This window comes from Mus caroli, unplaced genomic scaffold (assembly GCF_900094665.2).
Source record: "Mus caroli unplaced genomic scaffold, CAROLI_EIJ_v1.1 scaffold_16093_1, whole genome shotgun sequence".
Classification (NCBI taxonomy): domain Eukaryota; kingdom Metazoa; phylum Chordata; class Mammalia; order Rodentia; family Muridae; genus Mus; species Mus caroli.
In genome coordinates this window covers 9,154-17,398 of record NW_018390675.1, presented here as the reverse complement: position 1 = coordinate 17,398, position 8,245 = coordinate 9,154, and the positions used below count along the sequence as shown (strand labels likewise).

The following is an 8,245-nucleotide window of genomic DNA, read 5'->3' as shown; positions in this document are numbered from 1 at the left end:
GAGCGAAAGGGATCTGCAATCCTGTAGGTGGAACAACAATATGAACTACCCCGTACCCCCTTGTGTCTCTAGGTGCATATATATCAGAAGATTGCCTAGTCAGCCATCAGTGGAAAGAGAGGCCCATTGGTCTTGCAAAATTTATACGCCTCAGTATAGGGGAATGCCAGGGCCAAGATGTGGGAGTGGGTGGTTAGGGGGGTGGGGGGAGGTAATGGGGGACTTTTGTGATAGTATTGGAAATGTAAATGAAGAAAATACCTAATTAAAATAAAATAAAATAAAAAATTAAAAAAATAATTAATGACCCTTTAAGTTGGGAGTCTTTACTCTCTTCTATACCTATTATCCTTAGGTTTGGTCTTCTCATTATATCCTAGATTTCTAGGATGTTTTGGAATATGAGCTGTTTCCTTTTTGCATTTTCTTTGTTGTTTCAATATTTTCTATGGTATCTTCTGCACCTGTGATTCTCTCTTCTATTCTGTAGGTTATGCTTGCATCCATGACTCTTCATCTATTTTTTAGGCTTTCTACTTTCAGGGTTGTCTCCTCTTGTGATTTCTTTATTGTTTCTATTTCCAGTTTTTAGGTCCTGGATGATTTTGTTCAATTTCTTCTCCTGTTTGATTGTGTTTTCCAGTAATTTTTAAAGGAATTTTTGTGTTTCCCTTTTAAGGGCTTCTACCTCTTTACCTCTGTTCTGTATTTCCTTAAGGGATTTCTTTTTTTTTTCTTTCTTAAAATCCGTTATAATAATCATCATGAGATGTGACTTTAAATCAGAGTCTTTCTTTTCTTGTGTGTTGGAGTTCATTTTGTTGGGATAACTCGGTTCTGATGATGCCAAGTAGCCTTGGTTTCTATTGCTTATTATTTTGCCCTTGCCTCTTCCCATCTGGTTATCTCTGGTGTTGGCTGGTCTTGCTGTCTCTGACTGTTGCTTGTCCCTCCTGCAAGCCTGTGTGTCAGTACTCCTGGTAGACCAGATCTTTCTGGGAGGAATTTGGGTATGGAGAGCTGTGGCACAGGGTAAACTCCGGGGTGCAGATGGAAACTGTATGGAACCTGTCCCAGGTTGTTTCTCTGTTCCTGTGTCCTGGGGGTTCCTGGCATGTGCCTTTGAGCAGAATGATGGTCTTACCTGTGGTCACAGGCTTGTCTGTACTCCTGGTAGACCAGCTTTCTTGGTGGTATTTGGGTATGTAGTACTGTGGCACAGGATTATCTCCTGGCTCCTTTGTCTTTACATTCAGGTACAGAACAATCACAGACAAGAGAGTCATGGTTGTGGACTTGGGCTACTTCCATGGCAACTAAAGTTCCAAAGAAACAGCAAGAAATCTTCAGATGAAGTTAGCATGAGAATTTGATTAATGTCAAGAATTATGTAGACATGATACTTTCTGATTGGGAAATGGAGAAAAACTAGGTTATTGAACAACTGTTGAAGATGTTGGTGAACCACTGAGGCATGCCAAGTCAGTAAGCTGAGAGGAGATTGGACAGTGGTCAAGTGCAGCAGGGCAGTACTCACTCCAAAGCTATCTCTGAGGTCTAGGCAGAGGCTCTTCATCATGCCTTTGGTTTGTTTCTTGACCTCACAACCATGTTTCCAGCTATTTCAGGAGTGTCCTGAAGTGAACTCTGGAGAACCATTTTGAGGGTCTGGTGCTTCAACCAATGGCTGAAGGAGCCCATGAAGAAGTAAATGATAGGATTGGCACAGCTGTTAAGAACAGTCAGGACAATTGATGCCACATAAAATCTAAGATCAAATACACGAAAACCATCGTTAATATTGAAAAACAGGAACCAGTAGATGCCCAAAGGCAACCTGCAGAGGAGAAAAACCAAAATTGCTCAGCATGATGGTCATGTACAATCTGGTAAGCTTCATCCACTCAGCGACACAGAATAACCTGGTCAACAGCGCCAGACTGGACAGACATAGAACCACAAACAAAAGCATCAGGTATGCAGCAGTAAAAAGTTTGATGCCAGACACCCATTGTTATTTTCATATTTGGTATCTAAGAACCCACAGAAATACCTATTAAGAATGAAGATCAACAAGTACAGGACCCAGATCGCAGCATACATGACAGTTGACGTGTGTTCTGGGTGGTGGTAGTGATACCAGATTGGGGATAGGACAGACAGGCAGCGCTCAGTGCTGATGTCCATCAAGACAGTGTAAAAGCACCAGAAAAAGATAATGTGGGGGTAGGAAACCTTGAGAAGAAGCAGCATGAAAGCTATTATGTGACAAAGAAGAAATGAGGCCTTCCCTATGAACACTCCTTTTGTTTTCCTTTAAAAATTTTTTCTATTACATATTTTCTTTTTAAAATTTCAAATATTATTCCCTTTCCTGCTTCCCCCCTCCCTATACCCCCTATCCAATCCTCCCCCTCCTTGCTTCTATGAGGGTTTTCCTCCACCCAGCCAGCCACTTCCACCTCTCTGCCCTGGATTCCTCTGCACTGGGGCATCTATTGAGATAGGTCCAATTCCCTCTTCTTTCACTGAATAATGACAGGGCCATCCTCTGCTACATATGCATCTGGAGCTATGTATACTCCTTTGTTGATGTCTTATTCCCTGGGAGCTGGTTTGTGTGTGTGGATCTCATTGGTTGATATTCTTGTTCTTCCTATGGGATTGCAAATACCTTCAACTCCCTCAGTCTTTTCTCTAACTCCTCTACTAGGGACCCTGTGCTTAGTATAATGGTTGAATGCTAACATCTGCCTCTGTGTTCGTAAGGATCTGGCAGGGCCTTTCAAGAGACAGCCATATCAGGCTCCCTTCAGTGTGCACTTGTTGGCATCCACAATAATGTCTGGGTTTGGTAACTGTATATGGGATGAATCCTCAGGTGGGACAGTCTCTTGGTGACCTTTCCTTTAGTCTCTGCTCTACATTTTATCTTTATATTTGCTCCTGTGAGTATTTTGTTCTCCTTCTAAGAAGCTCTGAAGCACCCAAACTTATGTCTTCCCTCTTATTGCGCTTCATGTGGTCTGTGAATTTTATCCTGCTTATTCACAGTTTGGGGGTTAGTATCCGCTTATCCATGAGTATATACCATGTGTGTTCTTTTGTGATTGGGTTACCTCACTCAGGATGATATTTTCTAGTTCTATCCATTTGCCTATGATTGTCATGAATTCCTCATTTTTAATAGCTGAGTAGTACTCCATGTGTAAATGTACCACATTTTCTGTATCCATTCCTTTGTTGAGGGAAATCTAGGTTCTTTCCATCTCCTGGCTAATATAAACAATATAAACATATTAGAGCATGTGTCCTTATTACATGTTTGAGGATCTTCTGGGTATATGCCCAGGAGTGGTATTGCTGGATCCTCCTGTAGTACTATGTCCAATTTTCTGAGGAAACATCAAACTGATTTCTAGAGTAGTTGTACCAGCAGAAATTCCCACCAGCAAGGGAGGATTGTTCCTCACTCAGATTGTTCCTACACATCCTTGCCAGAATATGCTCTCACTCATCTGCTGATAAAATTTTGATTTTAGCTATTCTGAATGGTGTGAGGTGGAATCTCAGGGTTGGTTTGATTGAACACACCTTTTGTTAAAGATATAATTTATTAATACATATTTGTTGGGAACAAGCAAAAGAAACCAATTCTAAGAGCTACCATTTCATTTTCAAAGTCCATGTAATCACAGAAACTAAATCCAAGGTCCCCGGAACCAGAGAGAGCTGGGGACTTCCAAGTTGCTGAACAACTTCTATTATAAGTAAATAATTGTCAGAGTTCAAATATCTCAGGGGCAACTTCTCCTTCTTGTTGGCAGGGTCAAATTAAGTTTCTCTTCCCAGGCCTAGGAACTTACTCCTAATCTGATTGGAGAAAACTCCCTTGCTCAACCCTTCATGTCAAAACATGGTTGGACAATGGTACAGCCCATTCTTCTCCCCTATCAGTAACGTTCCATTCCTTAAATAATCTGTACAACATTTCTTTAGGGTCATAGTTCAGCTCTTGAGTCTGTTTTGTGGCCCCACGTGCTAGAATCAGCTTGATAACAATAAAGTTTTGTCATCTGCACTGCCATAATATTTGGGTTATGTTGGATTTATATTGGATTTAAGCAGACCCCATGACATACTGTGTAAGGCGATGAGTTTTATTATGATATTTTCAGGTGTTGTTAATGTACTTTTTATGTTCATTCATTATTGTCAGGCCTAGCTTGCCTGTTAGGAATACGTTTTTTTTTTTTGGTTTCAGGGGAGGTGATACAGGCTGAAAGAGGATAGGCAAAATTATTAAGAACCCCACAGCTCTGGATCCCAACCCTTGCCTTTGAGAAGTCCTTTAGAATCATCAGTTCAGTGTACTGATTATGTGTGGATGGGAGAAAAGCCAGAGAAAAATTTACAAATCCACTAAATATCCAACTTTGAAATGGCAGTCAATACTGTAGATTAAGAAAGCATCCAGCTTAAACAAAGTACAGAAAGAGTGAGGAGAAGAAGTTGACAACATAGAAGGGAATAGCAGTTGTCTAGGAAGAAAAATCAGAGACTGGAAGATTTCTTTTTAGTTTAGGAATTCATACAGGACCTCCAGACCAAAGGAGGATTTAGACAGGCACCCAGGGTTGAATGCAAGGCTTCTTCCTTGTTCTCTTTTATAAGAGACACCAGCCATTATGGTCCTGAGAGAATAGAAATGAAAGTAAGTGGAAACCCAGTAAATCTTTTACTTCCAATTACGGGGCTTAGAAATGTTCAAAGCTAATTTCAGGGCAGGAGGTATTTGTATGCTATATTGAACCAGTAACTTCAAAAGGAACTAGTTATATTTAGGCTGTTGACTTGCCTACTTGGGTTTGTAGAATCCTCCTTTAACATTGGTGAAAATAAGTAAGATGTAATCAGACAGATGAGTAATTTTCTGATCATGCATGTGAGCCATTTTCATACTCATCCATGATTTATTGCAGTGCTGCTCAAGGCTCTGTCTCCTCACATCACTACAAGACCTGAGTATGATGCCGTTCACCACTATACACTTTCCCAATGATGCCTGCATCACTACACAGTCCTCCCTTGGTGCCAATCATCATGACACACTCCCAATGTGATGCTCTGCCATATTTCACACACCAACATGGAGCTCTACCCAATCCCACCATAATGCTCTTCATCACTACACACTCCTAACATGATGCTATAAATAACTACAACCCCCCCCCTGTGATGCTTATCCCTACAGACTTCCACCATGATGCTCTATATCACATGGCGAGGAACCACAGTTAACTAGATCACTACTCAAGGATTGCTCAGCCCTCAGTGTGTGTGGCCCTTTTACATCAATCATTAGTGAAGAAAATGCCTACTGACTTTCCCTCCATTCAGTCTGATGGAGACATTTCTCAGTTCTCTCTTGGTTTGTCTAGGTTTGTGGTCCATTGACAAAATTCCCAACCCAACCCAAGCAAACCAATCAACCAAATAAGATATACCATGGTCAGTAAAGAGAAATATTTCTGAGGGCACTTCAAGATTCTCTGGCCAGACTGTATATATTGCATGCTCAAGGGTGTAAACCTGAACAGTAATTTGAAATAATTTCCTGTGAGACAAATGGCACCCAAAGATATTATTATACCAGTGGAAATGCTTTCTCAGGTTTATTTGCTGAGGTTCTCAGAGGCTATTGAAGTCATGACACTTTGGAGTCCAGATACTGCTTGAGTTGGTAGTAGACATAGCCATTGTTCTTGTGGTGCATCCAGAATACAAAAGTTACTGGATCGTGGAATTTCCCACTGGAATTCCAAAGGAAAGCTAGGAAGTCTGTCAGTGTGTAGCAGGGTGGCATTCTTTACAGAGGACCCCACCCCCACCCCAATAGTGTGATAAGTGAACCTTAACAGTAAACTCTTAATTCCAATGGTAAGCACAGGATGTTGGGGATGCCACAGGTAAAGAATTCTCCAGTGGAAAGACACAGATACCAAGTGGAATCATTTTCAGAGATAGGCCAACTTGCCTACAAATGGCAAGTCGCTAGAAGCTTAGCTGCCCAAGGCTGTTGGTACTTAGATAATGATACCATATGCCCTAGATATTGGAAATGGGCCACAGTGTGCTTCCTGCTGGGTTTTGTTCTTGATGTGATACAATCCTTTCTCTCCATTTCTCCATTTATCCCTGCTGGGATGGCAGTAATTACACTCTGTCACAGTTTGATGAGATTATATATTTTTTGTATTTTTATTTGTGATCATGGCTTAAAGTGCTTCCTGAGTCTCAGGAGATTCTGAAATTATAATGTTGAATCTGCTAAAGCTTTGGGGAGTTTTGCATTTGTCGTTGGTAGAGGAATGTGTGGATTTTTTTGCTGGGAGAGACAGACGTCATTTGAGGATCAACCATAAAACCTTGTGGTTTAAAGTGATGTTTTGGGGTGTTAGTTCATCTTGAATGTAAATTTGATTAGGTTAAGAAACATGGGGGATATGCATGAAGTATATCTTTCTATATGTGTGTAAGGTCACCTCCAGAGATCAGCTGATGAGAATGGATTTAATAAATATATTAAACCGTTGGTGGACTCCAAATGATGGTTGTGTTGTTGGCAGTTGGGGTCAACTTGGATGAAATAGGTCAGTGGCAGTGTGTTCCTTGGGGTGTCACAGCTTTCTTTAGTATCCTCTCCATATGCTGAGTTTGTTCATTATTTCTAGTGGCCATTGGGGGACTTAGAGATGCTGATAAAAATCAGACCTTGTCACCTGAAAACTCAGGACTGGACCTTTTCACTCTTAATTAATATTTAAATCTTTTATCTTGCCTAAACTCACCAGCAAGGACTTCTAGTAATATGATGGTTTGTACATGCTTGGCCCAGGATGTGGCATGATTAGTTGTGGTTATGTTGGATTAGCTGTGTTATTGTGGGTGTGGGTTATAAGAACCTCATCTGAGGCCCTTGGTCTTGTGAAGATTATGCCCCAATAAAGGGGAATGCCAGATCAAGGAAGTGGGAGTGGGTGGGTTGAGGAGCAGGGCAGGGGGAGGATATAGGGGACTTTGGGGATAGCATTTGAAATGTAAAAGAAGAAAATATCTAATCAAAAAAGGGAAAAAAGTAATTTAGAATCTTAATGAATAGAGACTCTGTTGTGTAGTAGAATTGGGATAGGTTCAAAGAGATACTATTGCGACCAGAATTGTATGTTTACATATATCATATCCTTAAAAGTAGGTATTAATATTTAAATATGTATCCTCATGTCACCTATTCCATAGAAAGATTCAGACTCATATTGTCATTTTATATTCATGTGGATTTATTGACTAAATATATTTTTGTCCTTCATATCAATTTTTAAGTTTAATTTTATTAGGAACAAAATGAATTAGGGCAAAATTATCAAGTTTAATTTACTTGTCATCCATTTGCTATTAAGTACATGATGTGAATAACATACTATGATCCCATGTGTACAGAGTCCATACATAAGTAATAAAAAGGCAAATTTTAATAAAAAAATAAGACCCTCATCCTAGCTGCACGGAAGCCAACATTCTGCTAGCAGCCTTCAGATGAAGATGTAGAATTCTCAGAACTTTCTGCACTATATATGACAGCTTTAGAAAAGTTGCCTTGTACATAGTGCATGTTAGTAGCAATAAAACCCTAACTAAGACAACTACGATGTTGAATAATATAGTAAAATCCATCTTTGACATTTCTTGTATTATTTGAGATCTTAGAGACAAGGTTTTCAGCTTTCCTATGATATCAGCTGGGCCACACTGAGTGTGGTATTTATTATGTTGAGACACACTCCTTTTGGACCTATCCATTAAGTTTCATTTTTGGTATTTTGAAAGGAATAAATTTTTAAAAATGTCATTTTTTTGCATCTTTTTGGATGACTGTACTTGAGGGTTTTTTTTTTGTATGTGTGGCAATCTGTGTGTATGTGTGTGTGTGTGTGTGTATGTATTTGTGTGTGTGTTTGTGTGTGTGTGTGTATGCATGTGGGCAGGGCAGAAACTGATGTAAATTGTTGTTGTTCTCAATTCCTTGATAGCTTACTTTTTAAGACAGAGCATCTCACTGAGCCTACAGCTCACTCATTTAGTCAGACTAATTGGCCCGAAAGCCCCCAAGGACTCTCCTGTCTCTCCTATATTTTCTGGTATGTGCCATGCCTGGTTTTATGTGAGATGTCAGGTGTTTGAGTTC

The 8,245-nt window shown here is 40.0% G+C and overlaps 1 pseudogene; it reads right to left on the bottom strand.

The window, feature by feature from the left end:
• Positions 1-1,575: 1,575 nt before the first annotated feature.
• On the bottom strand, positions 1,576-2,314 carry LOC110288755 (annotated as a pseudogene).
• Positions 2,315-8,245: the final 5,931 nt, after the last annotated feature.